General features: G+C 38.4%; 1 protein-coding gene across 1 annotated transcript in view; it reads left to right on the forward strand.

Annotated features, from left to right (window-relative positions):
• The window catches only part of FRMPD4 (FERM and PDZ domain containing 4), a 292,708-nt gene that overhangs the window by 16,158 nt on the left and 250,288 nt on the right, over positions 1–26,262 (forward strand). The window lies entirely within an intron of this gene.

The raw sequence follows: 26,262 nt of genomic DNA on the forward strand, positions 1-26,262 counted from the left end.
AATATACCTTTCTAGTTCATAATTAAAAATACCCATGCTCAAATTAAAAATGTACCTTTTACATTTTGATTTTAAAACTGTCTGCTTTCCTCTGCCCCACGTTCCTATAGTGATTCTGATTGATTGCAGTGGCTCTTGGTGGTGACAGAAGAGTGCACCACCTGCAGTCAAGATCACTTTATTCTGGATTTAGCCAGGAGTCTGCTCCCTTGAATGGGAACTCCAACAGCATTACTGGTAGGTAGGCTTTTTTCTTTTCCCTGTTTATTTTCTTTTTTTTATTTTTCCCCCTTCTTCTGATTTTTACTTCCACAGCTCAGAAAATCAGGAGAAATGCTTTTGCTGAAAATGTTTAGAATGACGTGTCTGTCAGTAGATTGGAAGTAGCTTTTCTTTCATGTTACTGGGTTCTAACTTCTTAAACATTTGCAAAATAAACTCTTATATTTTTCTGAGTTTCTTGTAGAAAACCCATCAGCATTCAGTGCTAGGCTCTGAAACCAGAGTGTTCTGTTCATCCAAGGGATGGACTTGGCAGTGCTTTTTAAAGGATTGCTTAGTTTCCACTGTTATGGGGTATAGATTTGAAGATCTTGTGAGACAATCCATGCTCACTTGGAACATTACACGTAGATATTGTTTTAAAACAATATTTCAGATGTTGTTTTTAAAAATAAGTGCTGGGGGATAGGAAGAACTTCCACATGCTGGTGAATATTTGGGAACTGATGCAAAAAGGGGATTTTCTTAGGGATACAAAACTAAATTTTCAGGTGACGTAAAGCATGGGTTTGATATTTACCCTTATTTCATCAAAAACTTTCGACGTCCAGAGCAGTTAAAAAAAAAAAAGGAAGAAAAGATAAAACAGACTTAAGAGGGGGAAATTTTATGAATCGATGTGTGCATCCAATATAAATGCCTATTTAGTACTTGTGCTCTTTGCAAGCCATAAATACCATCAAGGCTTGTATTTTTCTGGAACATTATACTCTGATTTAGCGTAAAATTAGAATCTGTGGTTTTTTGTGGCGTGTAATTTGACTTGTAGCTGATGAAATTAGGCAAAAAGGGTCAAAGTTCACTTTGCTACAGATTTCAGCTGTATTTCACCTTAGTATGGAGAGGGTGTCATGAGGAATAGCACTTTGGAAAATGTTCTGTTGTATTTGTTGGTAACATATTGCTACCACAAAGAAAACATGAGCCTTAAGCTTTCCTATGCTTCATTGGGAGAAGTGTCTTCTCATCCATCTTCCATGGGCTGCACAGCGCATAATATAAACTGTAATTTAGAAGGATATTCTGAATGTAGCAGTCTGTATATGTTGGTAAAAAAACTTGAATTCTGTCACCATTTTTCCACTTGGGAAGGATAAACAGTAAATAAAGTGATGAGAATCTGGAAGACATGCTGTTGGTCAGCTGATGAGAGTTTGTTGCTAAATGAAAATATGATGATTTATGTTTAGATTTCTCCAGTTCTTTTTTTTTCTTCAGTAGTTTAAATCTTCCCTTGTCTACAGGAACTGTAGAATAAATAACAAAATGGAGGGCAAGAGATGATCTACCTACTCTTGAGTGTCCCTACATTTTCTAGTTGGTATGCCAAAGTGAACTGCTGTTGCCTAGTTTCACATACATCAACTTCTGTGAGAGTTCATAAGCACAATTTCTGAAGCTCTCTGCAGACCATGCAGAATCACTGGACAAATCATTCCAGAAACTAAAAAGGCTGGATGCCAAATGAGATTTCATAGCTGCTGAAGCAAGTGTGTAGGTGAACTATAGAGCCCATTTACCATGTTGTGATATAACCTAAAATTTTGGTGACCTCCACAAGCTACAGAAGAGTCCAAGTAACTTTGTTATCACAAAAAGAAGCATCCTTAGGTATGAAAATTTACACCACATTCCTGAGGCTATTGAATGTTCCAGACCAGTTCATGTTGGCTAATAAGAATACCAGATGTCCCTGATGAGCAGATCTGGAAAACCATTTGGCAGTAGCTAGTAGAAAATATCATTAGGCACAATGGTGTTGCAGAATTTCTGCCCTTCTTTGGATGTTGTGCATTTCATATCCCCTCTGAAGGCTGGAGATCTGAGCCAACATCTGTTGCTCCTGACTACCAGGCATTAGGATATTCCAGGAAGAAAGAAGTCTGCCACAAATACAAGAATGAAAATGGAGTAGGGAAGAATATAATGTCTGACTGTTAATTAGTTATAATTAGCTGCCTAGGAAAGGGATCCTTTGACTCCAGTCCCTTTTCCTGGGTTTATCCAGGACTTTTATTCTCTCATTCTAACACAGGCATGCAGAGAAGAGATGAGACTTAGGGGTCCCGACAGCCAACAGCTTTGGCAGCTTCTCTCCATCTCATTCCATTAGCCATTCCCAAGCTGTTGTTATGTACAAAGATACCAAGACTGTGTTCCTCCCTTCCTCACTCAACTTTGCCTCTGCTTAGTCCCACTTTGTTATCCTCCATGTCCTGAGAAAACTGTAGATTATTTTACTTACTCTATTTTCATCCAGACTTAACATTTCTTCAAATACTTTTATTAGAGGTTAGTAAAAAAATTTCATTTTGTTGTAAAATAAGGTCAGATAAAGTATTCCAAATCTAGCAAGACTCCAAAGAACATGTATTTTGACAACTTCTACCAAAATGACTTAAGAGGGCTATGCTGCTGGCAACTATAGTTTTCTCAAAATAGACCTCCACTGCAGTGCAACATTATGCTGGAACAGTCAGCTATGGTGCAGTTGGCTTTTTTTCCCCACTTCCTTTCCCTGGACTTCACTGATGCCAAAGACAGTCCAGCTAAATAACATAATTCCTTATTTTTATTATGAAAATAAATATATAAATGATTAAAATGCATTCTAAGCTTGAAAATTAAAGCTTCTTATACCAGACATATCTAAATATGAGCCTTTAATGTCACTGGGTTTTTTCCTTGTGGAAGGTGCTGGACTCTGTGTTCTGTTACACGTGATGGTTTTCCAAAGCTAAAATTAACATTAGGATAGGCTTAAAAAATTAGCTGGAAGCTATTTTTGTTCCCTCTTTGGAAGTTGCGTCCTTGCTGTTTTGAGCGGTGAAATAATATAAATCACTGCCATGAGTTCTGATCTGGGTTATTCTGGTGGCATGTTCCGCCACAGCAGGTGGCAGTGTGCAGGTTGTGGATGCTTTCCTTGTGGATGCTTTCCTTGTGGCTCTGCGTTGTGTTTTGGGGAGGAAGGGCTGCAGACAGGGGTGGCTGTGTTGTTGGGGCGGTCTCCGTGTCACCCTGCTGTGGCTGTGCTGTATGCTCCCAAAGCCAGAAGAGGGAGCACAAATGAAGACCGTGTTTCTAAGATGTGGCTGAGCTCCATGAGGCAGATCCCAAGCCATGGAAATACCGAGGCCACACGAGTTAACTCAGAGCGCCTTACTCTGTTAGACTGCATGTGAATAAAGAATGGGAATTTCAGCCTGTTGTGGGCTCCAAAAAGGAGGAGAGAAATGGGAGAAGTGAAAAGACTAGGAAAAGCTGGGCTTGGCACGAGGACTTTTAATGCAAAACCAAACTGTGGTTTGCTATTTAGAGCTAACCAGTGTATTTGGTTTGTAAGACCAGTGGTGCTTTTCATGAATCAGGAAGAATATTTTGTGTTTCTGTGCAGGTATGTTAGATAGTTGAGACTCATGCTTTCTACACAGTTGTGTCTTATTGTGGATCATATAGCATGTTCCTATGGTCTTTCTTGCTTTTTTATAGTCATTCTGATTTGTAGGATTGCTAGTTTGCAAATATATATAAATTTATATGTACTTTTACAAATTATGTATTTTTAATGATAATTGCAAATATTGTGTGATGAGCAAAGGTAGTATTGAAACTAATCACTAATGGGAACTATGTAAGGAGACGGAGGTGTTGATTAAATTTTGCAAATTGGTCTCCTTGATGGCAATAGCTATTTAGATTGCAAAGGCTTGTTGACAGATGTGCAACTGCTTCCCACTTAAATTAGGAGACTTTTCAAGAGTATAGTCTTCTCCTAAGTGTTTTCTGAGACTTAAGTTTGCCTGCATTAGCTTGAGGAGTGTGATACATGGTATTTTGAAAAGAATAATTAAAAAAAACCCTGCAATCTTATTAGCCGCATGCATTTTTTTTTTATTTCTTGTTTTGTTTGTTTTGTTTTTCAGTTTATTGTTGGGAGAGAACTCCAAATTTCATGTCTGCATCTATTTGCTTTATTACTTTAGATGTGCTATTTCCAGTGTTATGCTCATAGACTTAACAAGCTAATCTGGGAGACTAAAGCAGAACTGTCATTTTGAAGCTACTTAGCTGAAGTCTCTTTGAAATCAGTGTAGAAAGCTCCAAGACTATTTTTGTTCCCTTTTTAATTCTTAGAGAAGATGTATTGATGTGTTATGTTATGCTTTTAGTGGTCCCTGGATGAGCAGTTACAGAAATGTTGCCTCTTTAAAATCCCCTAGGGATTTTGCCCCAAATGGACATGATTTATATATAGGGACTGCACTGGTCTGAAGGCAGACATGGGATGACTCCAGGATGCCCCTTTTTTTGAGACAATTGTTTCTTAAATTGTATAGTATTGAATTTGGTGAAAGTATTTTAATGCTTAAGTGAGGAAAATGGCCCATTGGAATGGTAGTCCATGCCAACATTGCATGATAAGAAAGGCAGCACAAAATTAGGAGTGCTATCATAATTCCTTTGTCTTGACACGGCTTGTTTACTGTCACTCACAGAAGCTTCCAGGACTGTGGAGTATTTATATGTGCTGTGTCCTATAATAGCTGTTCCCACAGTGTGGTCATCTCCTCTTCCTGTCTACTTGGATTGCTCTGTCAGAGATTAAGGAGGAGGTGATTGAAGCCCTTTCTGTTTGTTTGTTTTCTCATTTCCCCTTGAAGAAGACTGAGGCTGTGACATATCTGTGGTGAGCTGCCACTCCTCCCTCAGGATTCCTTACCCAAGGTCCCTGTCGTGTCAGCTCTTTGAAGTTCACATGTCAGGAAGCATTTGAGCATCCCTATAGCAAGATAGTGCTGAACTAATGACAGCAAATGCTGGTGACACAGGTTAATTTCACATTCTTTAGCAAGCAAATTAAAGGCATGATAAATCAGATTATTGTCACACTAGCTGTGCTTGTGCTATACATCACGTTTTAGAATAATGGAATTATCATAGCATCATAGAATGAGCTGAGTTAGAAGAGACCTATAAGGATCATCAAGTCCAACTTCTGGCCCTGCACAGTCACACCACGCACCTCAGAGCATTGTTTGAAGACTTCTTGAACTCTGACAGGCTTTAAAAGCCTATTTCATTGCTCAACCATACTGTGGGTGAAAATCTTTTCCTGACATCCAACTTAAACCTCCCCCAGCTCAGCTTCATGCTGTTCCATGAAAGCCTGTCACTGGTTACAAGACTGAAGAGATTGGTACCTGCCCCTCTGTTTCCCCTTATGAGGATGTTCATGACTACAATGAGGTTTCCCCTCAGTCTCCTCTTCTCCAGACTGAACAGACCAAGTGCCCTCAGCTGCTTCTCATACAGCTTCTCCTCAAGGCCCTTCACCACCTTTGTGGTCCTCCTTTGGACACTCTCCAATAGCTTGAGGGGTTTTTTATATTATGATAGCCAAAACTGCCCCCAGCACTTGAGGTGAGGCTGCCCCAGCTCAGAGCAGAGCAGGACAATCCCCTCCCTTGCCCAGCTGGCCATGCTGTGCCTGATGCCCCCAGGAGAGGATTGGCCCTCCTGGCTGCCTCATGTTCAGGGCTGCTCATGTTCAACTTGCCATTGAGCAGGAACCCCAGGTCCCTTTCCTGGCACTGTTCTCCAGCCTCTCATTTCCTAGTCTATACACACAACCAGGGTTTCCTCATCCCAGATATAGAATTCAGCACTTTTCCTTGTTAAACTTCATATGGTTGGTGATTGCCCAAGATATGGTCATGTGCCCATCATTGCCTTCATATGGTAGGTGATGGCCAATTTGTTAAGGTCTGTCTGCAAGGCCTCTCTGCCCTAGTTTTGGTTGGAAGGGACTATTAAAAGTCATCTAGGCCAACCCCCCTGCAATGAGAAGGACAACTAGAAGACATTGCTCAGAGCTGTGTCCAACCGGACAATGAATGTGTCCTTGGATTTTGTCTTAGAAGATCCAGAAGACAGCTTTCAAGTTTGTGCAGCATGATGGTACCTTCAAAGTGCTGTCTTACACGTATCTTCAGCTACGTAATAATGTGTTTTGTTTATCAGAATTTATAGCTGTCAAGGTTCATTGGATTAGAAGGGATAATTGATGGGCTGCCAGTTTCAGAGTGAGCTTTGGCTCCCTTCAGGTCCCAATGCACTTGCAGCTCCAAATGCTTCTTGGGGGATCTTGAAGGAAAACCCCGATGTTTCACAAGCCAAAAGTTTAAAATTATGCATGATAGGGACAGCAGATTTTCTACACTCCTTCCCCCTTTTCTTTCCAGTGCTTTCTGAGAGAAAAGAGTTGTCCATTCATCTTGGTCCTAAGGCAACCAAGTGAAGATTCTATGAGGACTAGTAGGTCATGTGGATGATGCAACTGTTTGTTCAGCTCTGAGTATAGGAGCAAATCTTGTGAACTTTTGTTGTCTCTGCTTGAATATATGATGAATTGAAAGGGTTCTGAAAGTTAACAAAACTGCTGACTAAATTATAAACTAGAAATGTACTACCTGAACAAGAAAAATGTGTGCAGTATTATATCTGGGCACTCTGTTCACGCTCTTTCCTGTCTTGATTTACTCCATTTGTCCACCAGCAACCTTGTACCTGTTAGTTTTGAGGGCCTCTGTTGATCACCTCGTTTTTTTTAAAATGACAGGTTCTTGGATTCTAAAGATCAGCACATAGGTAAGTTCAGCTGTTCTAGAGTTGCTGTTTTTATTCTATGCTATATGTTGATAAAGCAGTTGTTTCAGGGTGATGTGCTCTTGGAACAAGTTAGCAAAAAAATTTTTAATAGTTGCTGGGTGTTGTCTTTCAGCTGCAGCTGAAGAAGGCCCTGGTGCCTGTATGGTTGAGGTTGTTGGTCCTTTATCATCACTGCCAGAATTAACACTTGTGTGCCCTTTTACTTTGACCTCTGGTCAAAATAATTTGGGTAATTCTATGCCATTTGAAAACCAATTATTTTCTCACTTAATTACTACAGTGAAACCAGCGGACTTGGAGGGATTTTCTAGAGAATGAGGATGCAGAAAGATGAGGTAAGATTTTGTAAATCTCACATAGATCTCCTTTGCAGACACAGATGTGGTAGGCTCTTGCAGGGAAGGAAGGAGTTGTATTGTTGTTCTCCTCAGCTGGTTCAGCCTGAAGCTGAGGAAGAGCTTTTATCTGCAGTCCTGCTTGCAGAATGTAAAGCAGCACTAGCATTTTATTTAAACTGTTTTCCTGAGAATCTGCAACATTATTTTCATTCTCATCTTCACAGAAGAACAGTCAAGATTATGTGCTCTAAATTTAAATTCTGTGTTTTCTCCAGCTCTGAGTTGAAAGGTGAATGTGTGCCTTAAGGGTCTATTCTTTGTTTCTCAATCTTATTTTTTACAATAAATAGTACTTAGTTGAAAATAATTCAGAACTTGCCTGGGAAAATAGTTTGATGTTATGAAAAAGGCCAGGAGTCCACTGGAGATCTTGCTGAAAGAGCAACAAGGAAAGAGTACTGAGGACAATAGAAAAAGGCATTAATTAAGTGCATGCAGAAAATCATGTGGCTTATATGGATCAGTATTCAAAGCACAACTTGCAGTGCTTGGGTTTTTGTTAGGTTTTGTGTTTTTTTTTTTTTTCTTCCTAAATATATCTAGTAGCAACATCAGCTATAAGCAGGTAGAAATTGGACTTAAGGACTGAATTAGGAGGAGAGCTGAGGAGGAAATAGCGAAGAAAGTGGAAATGATGAGGAGATAGAGGAAAATGGGCAGTGGGAAGAAAAATGAAATCACTTATCCTTAGAAAGAGTACACCTGTTCTTGTCTCAGTTGTACTTACTGGTGGCAACTTCTGAAACCAACTGCTATAAATCACCCGAACTGTGAAGGTTATGAAAAATTGTTCCAGCTTTTACAAGCCTTCCTGGTGAGATCTTGCCTTGGAAGCATTCCTAGGCAGGGTACTGGTGAGATGTGCCTGTTTGTACACATTTTTGCTACCACTTTAAGAAGAAATGTTGGCAAAGCCTGAAAGAAGACTAATTACAGCTTTTCAGTGAGGGTCTTAATATGGTTGCGGATGACATTGCCTTTTGTTTTTGGAGCAAAAAATAGATGTTAGTGTGAAGCAAGAAGCAGGGACTGCATTGTTAAAATGACTCTTAAATTATTACTTCAAGAATGTCACTTGCTGGTGATTCAGGATACAGTGATGACAGGGGAGGGTTATTCCTGATGGATGCAAAAGATTAAATAGCATGCAGAAGAAATGAGAGAAATAAATGTGTGTTTGGGAGAGAAATAGCAGGGACAGAATGAGTGTTTAAAGAGAATGAGAGAAAAATCAACCCGTTCCTCACTTTTTGCGGCCAAGTTGGCACCCCTTTGACTCATTAAATTGTTCTTTTGAATCTAGAAATTGCCTTTACAAAATGTCACCTCATCAAACAGTAGAGGGTCCTTAGGAGAGAGGAAGGTCAGGGCCAACAAATTATAAGCAGAAGCCCTAGCTATTTTAGTTCTGCTCATTCAATGTGGCTTTAGGTTGGAGACTTAATTAATCATCTTTGTGTTTGCTGACGTTTGTATATGTGCTGTATTTCCATTCTTATTTGGCATCAAGGATGATAATTTAATTTTAGTGTATACAGAATCACTGAATGGTTGAGGCTGGAAGGTGCCTCTGGGTGCCATCAGGTCCAACACCCTTCTCAGGCAATGTGTAGTTGAGTTTAGAATATCTCCAAGGGTAGAGACTCCACAAACTCTATGGGCAACCTAAGCCAGTGTTCAGCTATCCTCATGGTAAGAAAACATTTTCTTTAGTCAAATCAAGTGTCATGTATTTAAATTTGTGTCCATTTCTCCTTGTCCTGTCACTGGCAAACACTGAGGAAAGCCTGGCTTTGTCTTTGTTCTCCCTAGCAGGCATTTATACAGGTTGGTAAGCCTTCTCCTTTCCAGGCTGAGCTCTGTTTGTTTGTCAAATGCTCTTAACCATCTTTTGGGCTTGCTCCAGCATGTCCACATCTCTTTTGCACTGGGGAGCCAGGAGCTGGACCCAGCTCTCCACATGTACCTCACTGGGGACATGATGCTCTCCCTCAACCTGCTGGGGTCACTCTTCCCAAATTAGCTTGAATGCAGACAGTTCTGTAAGCTGAAGTATTTTATGAGGCACTTGAGAGCTTCCAGCTCAGATTTGTTGTGCCATCAGCCATGGGTGCTGTGAGGTGCTGCTTTCCCTTGGGTTTGTTTCCCTGCTGCTCCCATGATGTGTGTTGACTCCTCAGGTAGCTGAGAGAGGGCAGCAAATTCAGGTTGCAGCATCTTGGTGTGCTCAGCTGCCTACAGGGAAATGGCAGCACTTGGATCATGTCTTTGGGAAAGGGTTCTGGAAGGTGTGGAGTGGAAGGAAGTTGGGGATTGGGGAGGGTGAGGCACAGGTGACAGTGCTGTGGAGGGAAGGGCTTGCCTGGCTTTACCATTTCAAAATTCTAATCGCTTGTGGACTTATTTTGAACAGTTTTGGCTGTTCTGTCTCTGAGAATATTTTTACTTGTTTCAGAGTACTTGGAAAAGGCTTGAATAATGCTTATTCATTTGTGATTTATGCAGTATCGAGGCTTGCATCCAAAGACACATCCAATGAGTGTCCCTCAGGGCCAGACTGGTCCATTAACTTGTAGTATATTTGCTAGAGACTTCTGCTTTCCTTTATTTTTTTTTTTTATTCATAGCTGGTATACATTCACTCTTAATTCCACCTTCACTGGGAGTATATTTTAGTTATTGTTTTGATTTTCATTTTTATGTTAAGAGTTTCTTTGCTTTAAAGCCATCCCAGAAACAAACAGACAAGCAAAAAACCAAATAACCACCAACAACTCTCAGAAAATAGTTGATGGATTTACAGAAGTTACCACTCAGGTTTACTTAGGATTGGAAGTTGGGTAAGAAATTTGTCCAAAACATTTTGGTTTACATCTGGAAGAGAAAAATGCTTCTGCCTCTCTCTTCTTGGTTTGCTGAAAGATCTGTGTGTTTCATAGTTGGCAAAAGCTTACATTGTGATACTGCTAATTTAAATCAGGGAAAGAAATATGGGATTATTATTGGAAGCTAGAGGTAGATTTAAAAAAAAAATCTGTATAAATTCTATAGGAACTACTGAACTTGTAAAATATCAGCTCATTAACTTCTGAATGATACCGCATTTCAGAGGATGATATTTAGGAAATCCAATATATTTCTCTGGAAATTTAAGAAAAAAATTTATTGAGGTATGTACATTTTGGTAAACAGATTTTACTTTGCCAGTTGCAATCTGCTTTTGTGCTTCTCTTATGCTGGTATTGGCAATGTAAGAAATGAGAAGGAATTGCAGAACAAAGCCTGTGATACTTAAACTTCATCCTACAAACAATTTTGACAGTCTGACTTAATCAGCTTTAATATTTGTTCTCTGCTCCCGGTTGAAATGAGTTAATAACATAGGAATATTTTGTTTTGCTGTAGTTGAAGTTCTTGAAAATTTTATCCGAGTCTTAACTGTAAAAACAATCCTAATTAAAATTAAGGTGTCACATTAATGTAAAAAATCTTGACTGAAAACTAGTGGAAGTGATGTGAGATCTGATAGCCTTGTTGAGGATCATGCAGAAGAGCACAGTTTGGGCTGCATTAGCCATGTTCTGGCAGAAATGAGCACAAAAGCATTAGGAATGGGGTATGATAACCCATTTCTGCAAAAAGATTGTCTAATATATTAGCAATATTTGTATCTAACACAAGGAACTCAAAGTGATACAAACCAGAAGATCTCATGCTGGTTCATAATGAAGACTCCTCTTTTATCCGAGTGCAGGAAATGTTTGGCAAAGGTTTTAAAGTCCGCAGTATGAAATATCTAGCACTTTTCACAAGTTAATTTTATTATGTCATGTTCTTACATCTTCAATTTTAGACTCCTTATATTTAAAATATTAATTTTTAAAAATACTTTAAGAATCTTTAATTTCCAATCTGGAAAGAATAGACTTGGTAGGGAAACTTGTAAGTGCTGTATGATAAGGATGTCAATTTTTTTCCTATTAAAACATTTTCTGCAGTGCTTAGTGAAAACTAGAATTAATCTGAATGAGGATTGAGCAATTTCTGCATATGTTATGTCAAAATTGGCAAATGGAAATGTAGGGCAAAATGCTGACAGAGCAACTTTGTCATACTCAAACAGTCCTTTTTCTTTTTTTTTCTTCATGTTATGCCTATATTTCTATGTGTGAGGTGGGATATTCCTCTAACAAAGATCAGCTGCTTAATATTTCTGTTTGGCCATGTCTCCTTTGTTTCAGAGTCCCTGCATCCCTATTCTGCAGCATGTGCAGAACTGCTTGTTTCCCAAAGCTGCTCTGTGGCTCACTTATCATTGCATCTTCATACTTTAAACTATACTGCATTCATTTTGTTCTGCTGCTGTAGATTCAGCAGCCTTTTCATATCTGTTTATGGAAGACGGATTGATATATGAAATGATTAAAGCTAAACAAATGTCTAGGTCTTCACTTGTGATATGGGACACATAGATCTGATTCTTCATGGGCTTTTTATTTTTTTAGCCCTCTCTGAACAGTGAGAACAAAATTGTGGGGGAAGGTTGTTTTGTGTGTGTGCTTTTTTTGTTGTTATTGTTTGGTTTTGGTTTTTTTTTAATTTTAAAAATTTAATTGTGGTCTGAAATTTATTTAAAATATTTTTTAAAATGCATTAATTTAGATAAATACTTGTTTTCCATTTTTGCAAATGTCAGAATCCTTCTTTCTGCCATAGCTGACTTTGTTAGTGTAGACATCTTTTCTGCTTAGCACTTTTGCAAGAAAAAGGCCCAATTCAGCCTCTGCTAAAAAAAAGCCCTACAACTGTAGTTTGCAGACACTGGCTTAAGTGGTTTGGAAGACCCTGTTTATTCTATAGATCTAGATCTTTTTGCTGTCCTGATAGACAGAATTTTTTCTGTCCAGATAGACCTGCCCATCTCTGGGAAAGGCTGGTGTTTTGTACTCCTGTGTCTGTACGGTTACTGTGTGTGTTTAGATATAGATACATCTATATAGTTTACATATATTTCTTTTATCTAGATGGTTTGTTTATGTTATTAAAGACATCATCCAGTATCTGGAATAGCATTAATCTTTTCATATGTCATATATTGAATCTTAATATCCAGAATTTCAGCAGCTGGCTGGTACATTCTGTATGTACGATTGAGATAGAAAATGAAGGCGTCCAGTGGACTTCACAGCTATTCCCAATTGCATCTTCTGACCCCAGGCTTCTCTCAGCTTTATTTTATTTCCAGCTTCTATCACTGCTAGAATTCTTCTATCCCATCCTCGCCCCTCAGCAGGTTTCTGTTTCCCTGCTCCTTTTCCTAGCCCCACTTGTGCTGGCGGCCGTCTCAGCTCGTCTGTGTGCAGCGGCCGCGGCTGCAGCTCTGCGGGCTCAGCTCTGTCCCATTCTCTGTAACAGCTCCTGGTCAAGGGCATGAACAACCATGAGTGAAATCTGTCTCAGCTGCTTCAAATTGCAGGTGGAGCTCCTCCCATAGCCCTCTGGGACCATGCAGGCTTCCTTGGATGGATGCATGGCCAGCACACAAAGAAAGGGTGTGAGAGCTCCCTTCATTTGCAGTCAGGAGAAAAGACACTGCTGCAGGCCTCCCCAGAAGGATGCCTGTCAGTAACATCTTTCCCTGCCAAATCTTTTTTTTTTTGTTTTAAAACTGCTGCTAACTTGACTACATATTCAGGAAAATAGCAGGCACACTGGTTCAGACCAAGGAAAGTGGTTGACAAATGGTTAACTTAACAAAACTTTATTTAGCTTAGATAGAATTAAAAGTCTGTACACTAAGCTGTGTGCGGTGAAAAGCTGTAGTACTTGCTGGGAAGGGGGAGGAATGTGGAAAAGCATGAAAATATTCCTAGCTTTCAAAAATCAGCCCTGGAAGCAGACATAAAATAAGGATGGCAAGGAGCCTGTTGTGTTTTGATGTATGTATGATGGAAATCTGCAGTTAATTACAGACTTTGTTAAGCACTAAAAAAAAAAAGCAGGACCCTCTTTGGACTCTCTCTGCTTGCCCTCCCCCCTTTTTCTTCCCCCTACCCCTTTCTGAGAAGCAAATATTTGAATATTGATAGGGTATGGCTGTAACTGGACCAACCATGGTGATATGACTGACAAAAGAAATAAGATGATCCTGTAGAACTTATAGTTCATCTCTTGTTTTCTGTTTCCACCAATATCTCAGATTCAGTAAGAGGGGTAATGTAGAATTAGAATTTCCCAATCAATGAATAACTATAACTGGAATTTCCTGTTGATTTTGACAGCTGATTCCTTCTTTTCTAAGGAATCTGCATTTGTCGCTTTAGAATACTGACTATTAATGTTGGAAAAGGCCCCTAAGATTACTAAATCCAACCTTTGACTGAATACCACCTTGTCAACTAGACCATATACTACAAAGTGCCATGTCCAGTTGTTTCTTGAACACTGACAGAGGTACTGACTCTACCACTTCCTTGGGCAGTCCGCTTCAATGCTTTCTTCATCCTTTCAGTAAAGGAATCCCTCCTGAGAATTTCTTTTAATATCATATTAGTAGAAGTAGGACTATGATAATTTATTATCTCAGATGTTTTTGCAGTATAAAGAAATATGATGCAAAAGCACGCTTCCAAATTACTTGGGAATATGAATTGAATACAAAAATCAGCAGTAGTATCCTTTGTAGAGCAAAACTTAGTGAAGGCATTTGGCTTTAAGTTAGGTGGCCATGGTACTTAATTGTAGCCATCACTATATTTCCTCTATTGGACTAGAGAAATGTACCTGTTACTGGAAAAATATTACAGCACATTGAGTGATTGCTGTGTTTTCATACATGTTTAAAAGTGTGTTCAAACTGAATACTGCAATCACTCAGTTTTATGCACAGAAGCAGGTTTTATCTTTTATTGCATAAGTACCACAGATCACAGAGTACATGCTGTGACCTTTTGGGGTTATTTATCTTCTTTCTTGTATGCACTAGAGCTTGTGGGCTTTAATCTGTGTTTGCTGAGAAGCAGCCAAATTGCCTCTTCTGTAGTAATCTATCTTTTGTGTGTGTGTATTTGTGTAATCCATGTTCTGATTGATGTATTAAAGGTTTTGTAAAAAAAATGAGTCATCTGTATCAGTATTTGCTTATGACTCACATTTTATTATATGTTTATTAAGTATATGTTAAGACCTTGCAGACACTCAGATGCTATATGGAAGAATAAATACTTAATTTTTTAAATGTGCTTCTAGCCTGTTAGGGCTGGGTGAGATGTGGTGCCTTCTTCATCTATGTGCTCCCTCAGTTAATCTGAGGCTTTCAGATCCATCCATATAAAGCACTGACAAATTGATAGAGATTAAATAAATCTGATTTATTCAATTTTCTTGTGTGTGTAAGTAAGCCTGAAGGACTGAAGAATGAAAAGCAAGTTGCTTGGGGTAGATGAAAATTCTTTTCAAATGGAATAAATAACTGTTTCCAATATGAGATCTAATTATGGATCAGAGAACTGAATGACAAAAACCCCATTGACGTCAGCATCACTAGGGCTTGCACATATGAAGTCAAGGCAAATGACAAAAAAGTGGGTCTAAATTGTGCTTTCAGATCTTCAGTGGTGGTGTAAAAGTAGTTCAGTTAAAAAATTCCATGTGAGACAGATTTCTTTCCATGATTACATTACTAGCTGTTTTAAAATTGTATTGTGCTTAAGGTTGCACACTCTGCTGTCTCTCCCTGTAACAGAAGTGGCAAAAAGAGTTGATATTTTTGTCCTGAATTTCTGGAACATTTGTCTAGGCATTTTTGAAGCCATTATTGCTGGCATATAGCTGTCTAGGTCAGGAAGGAAAGATAGCAAGATAGATCAGGTAGAAGACATCACACAGAACAATGGCAAATTAGTTTATGCTCAATTATTTCTATGTGTAGTCCAGAGTTTAGTTAAAATTTTGCATTGAACTTTCCCAAGAGGAAAAATGTTTTATTCTTTCTTATAATGTAGTAAAAATGTATAGTGTAAGAACTATTGAAATTAGGCAAATTATTTACTGTACAGGTATGCATATGTATATGATTTTCCCTCCTTCACCTTAGTTATAGTGGATTTATAGAGTTTTCCTCATCTGATTTCCTCATTGGTTTCCTCAATAATTTGTTATTCTAGAAGTCTCAGGTAGAATCACAGCCTTTTTTATCATGCTGCACAAATAAATTCATATTTATAATGAGGTCAAAGTAAACTCAGTAGACTAAAATATTGATTAAAAAAACCTGAGTGTAGTTGGTAACAGCATTACTTTTTGCCTAGAATCTTTGTGTCTCTGATCCCTCATAGCATGTCCCTTTTTTACCCCACGGCTTTCTCAGCCTCTGTTTTTGTGCAGATTGTGTGAGGATGTACTCAAGTTAAGTGCAGGCTGTGAAAACAGTGTTGAGTTTTGGGCGCATGCACTGATGTGGGCAAGGCACTGGGATTCTAAAAGATGTTAGTTTAAGAGAAGGTAATAAGGCATCTAAGAAAAGTGACCTTTTGAGAAGTCTGAATGAATCATGCTTTATTTACTGATGGGAGAAAAAATTTTCATGTATGCAGAAGACTGATCCAGGGGAGAAGCAAAAATATGCTTTCTATTCATAAGGGATAGGGCAAGAATTTAAATGTGCAGCTAAAACAATGTGGGTTAGATAGTGGGGAAAAAAAAGCAAGACAAACAGGTGGCATATAAAGAATGGGCAGAATACTTTTGAGCAGCAAGAATTGTGAGCTTGGGAATAGATTACTTGGAGACTCTGAGGAACAGATTGGAAAACTCTCTGTCTGGATTACGTTGGAATGGGACTTGGGCTATCTGACCTCTCCAGGTCCTCTTCTGTGCCTTTTTTTTCCCTATTGGTGATTATGTTGTGTTTGTGTTGAGGTAAGGACTTGCTTTCCTTAAAGATCCATATACTCTATAATATTAATATATGGTAGTCTGAAGTTCCCATTTTTATTTACAATAACATTTTGCAGGCCAGTAAGCCCTGCTGTCCAATGGATGTGTGTATTTTGGAATTTATGATCTGCAAATTAAGGTAATTTTTTTAGAGTTCCTGCTTGTGTATGCTGGAGGAGTAGCTGAATGCCTAATGAAATGGTTTCCTACAAAGCAATCAAGAAACAATTTTGTTTCAGAGGCCAGTTCTGCTTCTTCGTTTATCTCTTTGCAGATGCACCCTTAGAGTACAGGTGGTGTTAAGAAGGAGATAAATATCTGGAAAATGACAATTTAGGGGCATGAGATGCATTTACATGCAGTCTGGGAATATACTTGCTGCCTGTGAGTCAGCAGTGTCAAGCAACTATGCGGCAGAAAAGAAAATGATAAAAAGGACAGAAGTGACAAAATGAGTGCAAATTATGTAATCAGTGTTTCTCTTTTTATCAAAATAGTTATTTCAAACCTAAATGAGCTTTGCCAGCTAGTGGTAACGTTTTGAAGTATTAGAGTAATTAGCATTCATTGGATTTTGTTAGTATTGATACAATTTTCAGTAATGCTGTGTTAATATCTAGGTGACATTTATCCCAGCTGCTAAGTAGTAGAAAAAGGTGTTTTTTTTTTTTTTTTAAGATATGCATGAAATGAAAAGCCTTTTTATTATATTAAATGAGATCTTATGGGGAAAATGTGTTGTTTTTATCAGATGGAGAGGCCTTGTTTCTGTGTAAAAGGGTTGGGTGACTTAAAAAAAATTAGGGAATCTCTTCCTAATGTTGCTGTATGATCCTGTGTGGTTTATTACTGCTAATTGGCTTGGCACTGATTCATATGTCCTAGCAATTTTAAGGTCATGCAGGACCATAACAACATATGGGTTAAACTCTGTATAGTATAGGCTTTTTCTGAATCTATGCAGCTACCTTTCTGTTAGGCTGGTACTCATCATGGAGTGCAGCTTCTACAAGTGTTTGGTCTTCATTTACAGATGTGGAAGATGCATTGCACTCTAACTTCATCAGTAGTTAATGGTCCTCATTGCTGAAAAATAATTAAGCTCTATTTCTAATATGTAATTAAGCTCTATTTCTAATATGAATTTGTCTGCTTTCAGTTTCCAGGCATTGCCTCTGGTTTCTTCTTCAGAGCTCCAATGCTTTATTCTTAGTGAGATGTTTATGCTCTCTAATGAAGTCACCTTTCAATACTCTTGTACTGAACTAATCAGATATCCCTTTAACTCTTGTTGTAAGGCATTTTCTCTAGTCCTTTGTTGTTACTGTATCAATATGAAATGTTTTAGTTGTATTTTTATTCAAAGGTTTAAAAGAGAACTGCATAAGTGCTGGTAACATCTACCTGGCCAGTGCAATACAACATACTAAAATCAATACTCTGTTGTTTTCCTGTTGATTTACCCAAAGATTGCTCTGTACTACTTCATTTCTATGTCATCATCCCAGGAGATCAGATTCATCTACTAGCTCACTAAGAATTTTTTGCAGATGTTACTCTTCAAAACATGTATAGAGTTCTACAGAATAGGTTAGAACATTTTTTGCCCAGCTATAAACTTTAGATTATTTCCCTAATCCCTCTGCCAGTGGTGGCTTGTATTAACAAGCCCTTTGTCTTCTGGATCATTAGTGAACTGTTAAATAGCAAAGGGCCAGAAACTTTTCTTGGTGGGTCCTACTTAGTTACAAATTTATGTTAAACAATGTCTTTTTAAAATTTAATTTTATTATGTTTGCAAATTACTTGAATTTTAAATCAAAATAATGAATGGATAAATAATTCATGTTTGAAAATGCCAGATACATTCTGTTAGCACTCCTTTTCCATTTAGTATTTCAGTCATCATTTTTTAGCTGTTTTTAGCTGTGGACTGTAGCGGAGGCACTAAGATGAGCAGAGAGCTGAAGCACCTCTCATATGAAGACAGGATGAGAGAGTTGGGGCTGTTCAGCCTGGAGAAGAGAAGAGTCCATCAAGACTTTAAAGCACCTTCCAGTATTTAAGAGGGGGCTGGAGAGGGACTTTTCACAAGGGCCTGAAGTGATAGGACATGGGGGAATGGCCTAAAGCTGAAGGAGGGCAGGTTGAGATGAAATATTAGGAAGAAATTCTGTGCTTGAGAGTAAGGTAAGGTTGCACAGCTAGATTGTGGTCTCTTCAGCCCTGGAAGTGTTAAAGACCTGGCTGGATGGGGCGCTGACTTACCTGCTCTAGTGAAAGGTGTCCCAGACCAATGGTGATCTTCAAGATCCTTCCTTTAGACCCAAATCACTCCATGATTCTATGAGTTCCTGTGTACATACATACATTTTTAATGCTGGCAGACAGATATATTGGATATATTTGGATGTGATATATTAATGTAAATATTTAAGAATGTAGTAACCCAATTTCTGAAAGTATTTTCTCAAAACTAAGTTTAATAAAGAAATCCTCATTTTCAGTGATTCTCAGAGCAAAACTTCATTTCTGTGAGGCCCATACTGTACATACCTGGGTTTATGTATGTGAAAACTGTATATCTGGAGACTTTAAATAGCATATATATCCATTTTTGTTTCAACTTAAGAATTTAATTTATTGAACAGTTTATTCATCTATCTAGAAAAAATAGTTGACTTCTGCCTGTCATGCTAGCCAACTCATTATGTCTTAAGAAATATTTTTCCTTGTTAAGTATTTGGATGTGACATCTGAAATGGAGAAACTTTGGAAAAATGTTTGGCTTTCCTTTCTGTGCTGAAAGCTACCTTGTCGGCCCTCCTGTGGTGTGAGAACAAATGTGTGCAGATGTGAGCAAGAGCAAATTGAGTTGTGTTAGCAGTGGCCAAGAGAAGGGCATCCTCAGTGGGGTCTGGAACTTATTGTCAGTGTAGTTGGGTGCTACAGTCCCTAAAAAGTGAGACTTGGCAGGTTGATTCTAGGCCAAGCCACGCCTGTACTGCCATTGGGGTTCAGTTCTTGCAGAGGGTACTTTGGTGTTCCCAGTGGAGCTGTTGGAAGGATGGATGACACCAGGAATGCTGCCTGCCCTTCATGGGATGTGAAGTAAGTGTCGTGGGAGTCACTTCTCTGCTTTTATTTTTGGATTGATGCTGATTACTGCTGAGAGTTCCTTGTACAGAAGATAGATATTTAACTTGTGGCACTCTCCCTTAAATGCCTTTGCCTGCAGGAAACGGGTAGAATAGGAAAAAAAAGCCTCGAACCTCATTTCTTCCCTTGGTGCTGCAATTTTGGCCATGCTTGTCCTTGGGATGACATTGGTCCCATTTGCACCCACGGCTCAGCTTGCACACTCTGTATTTTGTGCTCTTCCTAACATTTGGACATAAGTAGTACTTGTAAGATAGAACAGCACGTGAATATTAAGAATCTGTAAAATGAAAGCTACCAGGAGCATTTGGCTTGCTATTTTTTATGTTATTTATCACTTTTCATTTGCCCCACTATTAAGTGTATTGAAATGTGCTACCCAGTTTAGCATTTGATTTATGTGAAAGACCGTTAGGCTCAGGATTCAGGTGCAGCTCACTAAATACCTGGTTCAATACCTACTGGAAAGGCCCTGGGAATGAGAAATCCTCCCTATTGTCTCAGAGTAACTTTTACTCTGTGTTTCTGCTCCTAACTTATGACAAGTTACCCTGGATTGTTTTGTTATGGTATAGGTTTCTTTTGGGGCTTTTTGCTTGTGGGGTTGGATTTTTAAAATTATTTTTATTTACTTAGAAACATTTGTGACATCATCTATAATATCTGGAGAATAAAAAAAATACCCTTTTCCAGCTGAGAGTAGAAAGTCTGAGTCATGCAATGAGATGCCATTCATAAACTTTCACAGAAAATTCTATTAGCCAGTTGTTTGTAAACTCTGACATTAGAACTGTGTTTAAATCTTATTTCTCAGGTAATTATGATGCCAAACATACTTCCAAAGCTCAGGCTTTCTGCATAGTATGCACAAAATAACAGACTATAATATTTATTATGTTTGTAGGCCCAGAGGGGGAAGAAAGGTGCCAACTGAATGTAGTGAAGGCTGTCTAAATTATTTCACCAGTTGAAGGATGAGGGAACATTTTAATCTTAGAGCCTGTGGGAGTTTGGGAGGAGTGTTTCAGGGAGGAGAGTAAGTATAGACTGAGATTTGTAGTGATTCAGAGTTTTTTAGTAAAAGCCATGTGGACAAATTGCTAATTTTGGGCTGATAGGTCATCTCTGGCAGTTTTTTAAAATCTGACAAACTTGTTTCCTGTTAATTGTACATGTTCCAATTATGTTTGAAGGAGATTTAATTGGAGTCACTTTAGAAATCACATCCGGCAAGGAAGAACTAGGGAATACAGAGGTTTCAAATTTATATGTAGCACCGAAAGATAAATCAGGGAATGTGACTCTAGGGCGGTTTTAAGTGGTATGCCATGTTAGGCACTCTGGTCACAGGTGTGCTGACCTGTCTCTCCAGGCTCTGGTGGACTCTGTATATCTAAAATCCCATGTGTCTTTTCTGGGCATAAGGAGGCCTGTGTGCATTTTTAACTTTTTTTTCCAATTTGCAAATTCCTCTGGTGTTCAGCTAATTAAACTGCTTACATTGCCACAGTGCCAGGAAGGCTTGCAGGGTTGTACAGGTGCTGGCTGTGTTTGAGTGGTGATACAGGAGACCCAAGTTGACTTTTGGATGACTTCTGTGTTCGTGGGAGGAGGTTTCTAGAGGCAACAAGACGTTATTTGCAGCAGATGTCTTTGTAAATCTTCTAAAAATGGTTTTCCAGAAGAGGTGTATCTCACATGGTTTCAGCAGTCTGGGTGCTAAGGTGTTCTGTCCTGTTCGGAAAGAAAGGCACAAAGCAGCTTTGTAGAGGTCTGACAGAGGTGCAGGATACCAATTCTGTGCTGAGCAGGAGTTGATTCACTACTATTAATGTAAAGGAAAGCATCTTTAAATCACTGCTAGCATTTTTTGTCTTGACTTTTGATTTTTATGGGATTGGTTAAAAATGGATGACAGTAGATTATTTAAACTCCCTTGGCTTAATGCTTTTTTCAGCATTAGCGAGAAGGCATAGGAGTGTGTGTTTGCTTACCTAACCTGCTATGGTGCTTGCTGGTTTTGGCAGGGTGAAGTTAATTTTCTTTACAGTTCTGGTAGGGGGCTGTGTTTTGAATTTTTTTGCTGAACACAGGGTTGATGACATGGAGGAGTTCTTGGTATTGCTGAGGAGCGCTTATAGAGAGCCAAGGCCTTTTCTGACCTTTTACAAATTACAAAGGGATATTCCATACCATTTGACCTCGTGCTCAGTATATAAAGTGGGGGGAAGGAGGAGGCAGAACGTTGTTTGGAGCAATGATGTTTGTTTTCCCAAGTCACCCTTACATGTGATGGAGCCCTGCTCTCCTGGAGATGCCTGATCATGGGAAGCAGTGAATTACTTAGTTTTGCTATCTTGTGTGCATGGCTTTCACTTTCCCTATTAAATTCTCTTTAACTCAACGCATGAATTCCCTCTTCCCCTTCCATCTCTCTCCCTGATCCTGCTGGTGGGGCAGTGAGTGAGTGAGTGCCTGCCTTGGGGCTTGGCTGCTGGCTCAGGACAAATGCTGAGGATGAGTTCACTTGAACCAGAGGCAAACAACCCAAGTGCTGTGATAAACTGGCTCCTGGCATAACAGGAGTTTGTGTGCCCCTAGAGGATGGTGACTTCAGTCTGGGCAGACTTGCCTCCAGGAGAAGGTAAATGTCACCAGCTGGCCCATCTGTAGTCCTCCCAAACTATAGGAAGTTGGTAGCAGGTTCATCTCAAGCTGTGGTTCACAGTTCCTTCCTCTGAATGGCACATGGTGAGGATGGGGAACAGTCTATCACAATATGCTCTTTGGAATATGGTTTGAAATTACTGAACCATCATTTAAATCTTCCCAAAGCCAAGTGTAGAACTTCATAGTCACACATTTTCCCCTTTATATAAGTTCTTTGCTTTCTCATTTCCCCTTCCTCTTTGTAAACAAAATAGGGAATGATGAACACAATTGAAAGAAATGCTTTGGGAAATGGAAAGTGGGAGACAGATCTATTTTAAACCCATCAGTATTATAACTGAAACAATGGAATAAAATGTTAACAACTTGTTTTTTGCAGAACATTGGACACTCTAAGTTGGCTTCTTACCCCAGAGCTGAGTAAGGAACTACCCTTTCTAGACAAGTGATCTAATAAAACAGACTTATATGACATACTGATCTTAGCTGATGAATTGGATAAGCAGTTACACTTTATTTCAGGATTTAAGTAGGATTTGTATCTCATATATTAAGAAGACATTTGTTTTGATGCTATGTAATGCAGTGATTTGCATGGTATGCTTCTTTCCTTGCTACTTCTTTGACCTATTCTTTACTGAGATGCAAACCTCAAGTTTTACTTCTATTCATTTAAAAACATTGGACTTATTTAAAAAGTGCATGTGCATGCATCACAGCTAAAAGTGAAGGCTCATAAGCTTATATTCCTTATACCCTTTTAGTCATATGTTTTAAAGGAGCAAGCAGGAGAAAAAGAGATCAAAATGAAAATCAAGAAGCAATCAGCTAAAATTCTTTTAATGAGAAAATTAAAATTCATAAATATACTGTGCAATTGAATTTTTATTTAATAAAAATCTCTTAAGTGTAGTTTAAATATTAAGAATAGGTAAATAAATGTGAGACTAAAAGGTAATATGCTTTGTAAATATGGATGAGAATATATTAAGTGTGGAGAGAGATAAAGCTGGCATCCTACCTGGCCACAGGGCTGGGCTGAATGGGGCTTTGAAAAACCTGATTTAGTTAAATGGCATCCCTGCCCATGGCAGGGGGATTGGAACTAGATGATCTCTAAGGTTCTGCCCAACCCAAACCAATCTGTGATTCTAGGATAACTACAAAAATAATATAAAAAAAGGAATATAATTTTTGTTGTGCATTGGAACGCCTAAGGAGATATTTGAAGCAAAGAATAAAAGTGCTGGGAGGTAAAAGCAGCAGTGTACCTGAGGGAAGGCAAGACAGGAGAGGCTAAAGAAATGAGGAGTAACTACACTAATGTTAATTCAGTTATCCAATGCTGGGAGTGTTCCAAAGGAAAGTTAACCCTGGAGAGTTTGTATGACAGAGGAAGCCTTTACTACTCGAGGCAGTAGTGGAGAAGAACTTGAACAAGGACATTAAAGATGAGCTAGAGAATGTCCAGATTTAATCAGGCACATCTCATCTCAACATAAGGATTGTATAAAACAGAGGAAGATACCTTTGCCTCTTTACTGACGGGATTGAATCTTCAGCTCAAACTACTGTTGCAAAGCTGGCAGGATTTTTTAAAGTATTATAATTTTCTTTTGTCTTTAGATCAAAAACTTCTCACTTCTCTTGCGTCTGTTATAAATTTGAAAATTTTATTGCAAGTAGGATGTTTTAACTGTTTACTACTTTCCATTCTAATAACCTACATTTTATGCATTTTAGCTCTACCTGCTACAATTGAATTATATAGTAAGTAATATATTTGAGACCTTTAAAGCTTGGCTTTAGCAAATTAGGTCTCCTCTTTTTCAAGTCTAGGAATGCCCTACCTGTATGTGGTCAAGGTGTGTTACATGTTTGTTGTATATGCAACTGTGTAAAGTTGTGAATTCTTTGACCTCAGCAATGTTTCACTGCCAAGTGTGGATGCCTGTTAAATTATGAAATGCCATGTGGCAAATTTCTCTGAGGAGTTGTATAGCCTCACTTCGGACTATACTAATTCTTTTTTATGTGAAGAACATCAGAAATTTGATTTGATAAAAAATAACCAGTTTAATTTGCTCATTGCTGCACCTCTAGACAGACAGCATTGCTCTTCTTTTGACCAGTGCATTATAGTAACTGTAAGACCTAGAATGATCAATTATGAGAAGGCATTTAGTCCAGCTATTTGTAGATGAATCCTGAAATGTTTGGTTTCTGAATGTGGACTTTTTTCCTGGTGTTTATACTGTGATGTGGCAGTGAAGGATCTTTATTCTTGTGCCTAAGGAGCTTTGTGTCTTGACTCCCATTTCATATTGGATATTTGTACTTATTTGTTAGCTATTCAAACTGATGCCAAGGTACTGACTATATATATCTATACCTACTATATATATGACACTTCTGAGTGGTATTTTTTCAGTAGTGATGGTGACATAATTCAAAGCATTCTCATACACTGGGCCTTGTGTGTATGCTTGTTTGCTGCCAAGTTTCTAAATTAAGAGTGAACTTACAGAATTTATAAAAAAAGATGTTTCCACAATTCTGGGGGGAAAGAAAGCTAGTATGAAGTTAGTCAACAGTGATAATTGCAAGGTGACAGTTCACCTTTGGTTTTGTTTTTATCTGAAAAGTTACATATTTTAATTGTGTAGGGGTATGATAGGAATAAATATTCCTTATGTTAGCCAAACTCCCAACAAACACCAGTGCATATTAGGAAAAGAAAAATACTAATCAATGGGCCTAGCTCCATCCTCAGAGCTAAATTTCTAAGGCATGTTTATTTTTTTTTGCAAGTTAAGAGAAATGAGTATGAATTATTCTCTTCTATGACATGTGTGCATGAAATAAATAAAACTCCACACTTTTTCATGTTAAGTTTTTGTGTTGTGTTCCAAGATGGAAGAATGAGGGGATAAGACCTTCCCTACAAAGAGGATGAGTACAGCAACATGTAAGCTATATAAATGGCAGGTTACAGGTGTTTTTATTGAAAGTAACACAGGGCTCTCATGTGACAGTTTTTGCATTGTTTACATCATACATCTTCCTAAACACAGAAGTGAAGTAGGATTTTGTTTTCCTCCTATAAACTTGAGTAAGATACAGCAGAAGAAAACATTTTCATGTAAGTTATTGCATTTACTTTTATCAAGTTATTATTTACAGGTATTGTCTTCAGTATTTGTGGAATTTGGAATGTATAGCAGGAATAGGGCAGTAAACATTATTTTATATATAAATACATGCATATTTTCATAAAAATACAAAATATTTGATGAATTGAGACAAGGTTTCCATTATTTTTAATAATAAAACTATAAAGTGTTTTACAAAGCTGGATATAATTTAGGTATTAATTGCCAGATGACCAGATCATAACATTTTTAGATGGCCTACAGAATTAGAATAAAACTAAACTTCTGTACCTGCAGAGAACTCCAACTTGTCTTGACATACAGATGCAATTATCTTTAAGAGATATTTGAATTAACTTGTGCTGCATTACTGAACTTGAAGGGAGGTTATGTTGGGTAAAACTCAGCACCTTGTCTTGTTTCAAGTTAGAAGATAATTCTGCTTCTATTTGGCTTTTCTTTTTTTCCTGGCAATTCACATCTGATGAAATCTTCCTCCCTATTTTCTGAAAATTGAGCCTGTTTAAAGTGCTATGAGTACTTGGAATGACTTTTTTTTAAAGTCTTTTCCCCTTGAATATTGATGTATAAAACCCTCAAAACTCCTCTATACCAAGATTTAGTACTTCCAAATTAATTAATTTCCTAAGAGGACAAATGAGGTATTTTTACTGTCTGCTCAGGAGTTGATTAATTATGAAGGTAAATGTGAGCATGGTCATCATACAGTAAGCAGTGGGTGGTGTTTGGTGTGTGAACATTTACTTGCTGGTGGTGTTTGGTGTGTGAACATTTACTTGCTGGTGCTCTGGGTGTGAATGTGGAAGGACAGTGCCCTCTGCTCTCTGGTCTGAATGCCTGGGAAGAGCAGAACCACCTTGTTGTGTTGCTCTTGTGCTCAGCATAGCACTTTCTGTGTGAGAACAATCCACACATCATTTGGTTTGTCTAAACCTGTGTGTGCCTCCTGATTCCAGAAGATGGTACTGGGG

This window comes from Ammospiza nelsoni, chromosome 2 (genome assembly GCF_027579445.1).
Source record: "Ammospiza nelsoni isolate bAmmNel1 chromosome 2, bAmmNel1.pri, whole genome shotgun sequence".
NCBI classification, from domain to species: Eukaryota; Metazoa; Chordata; class Aves; order Passeriformes; family Passerellidae; genus Ammospiza; species Ammospiza nelsoni.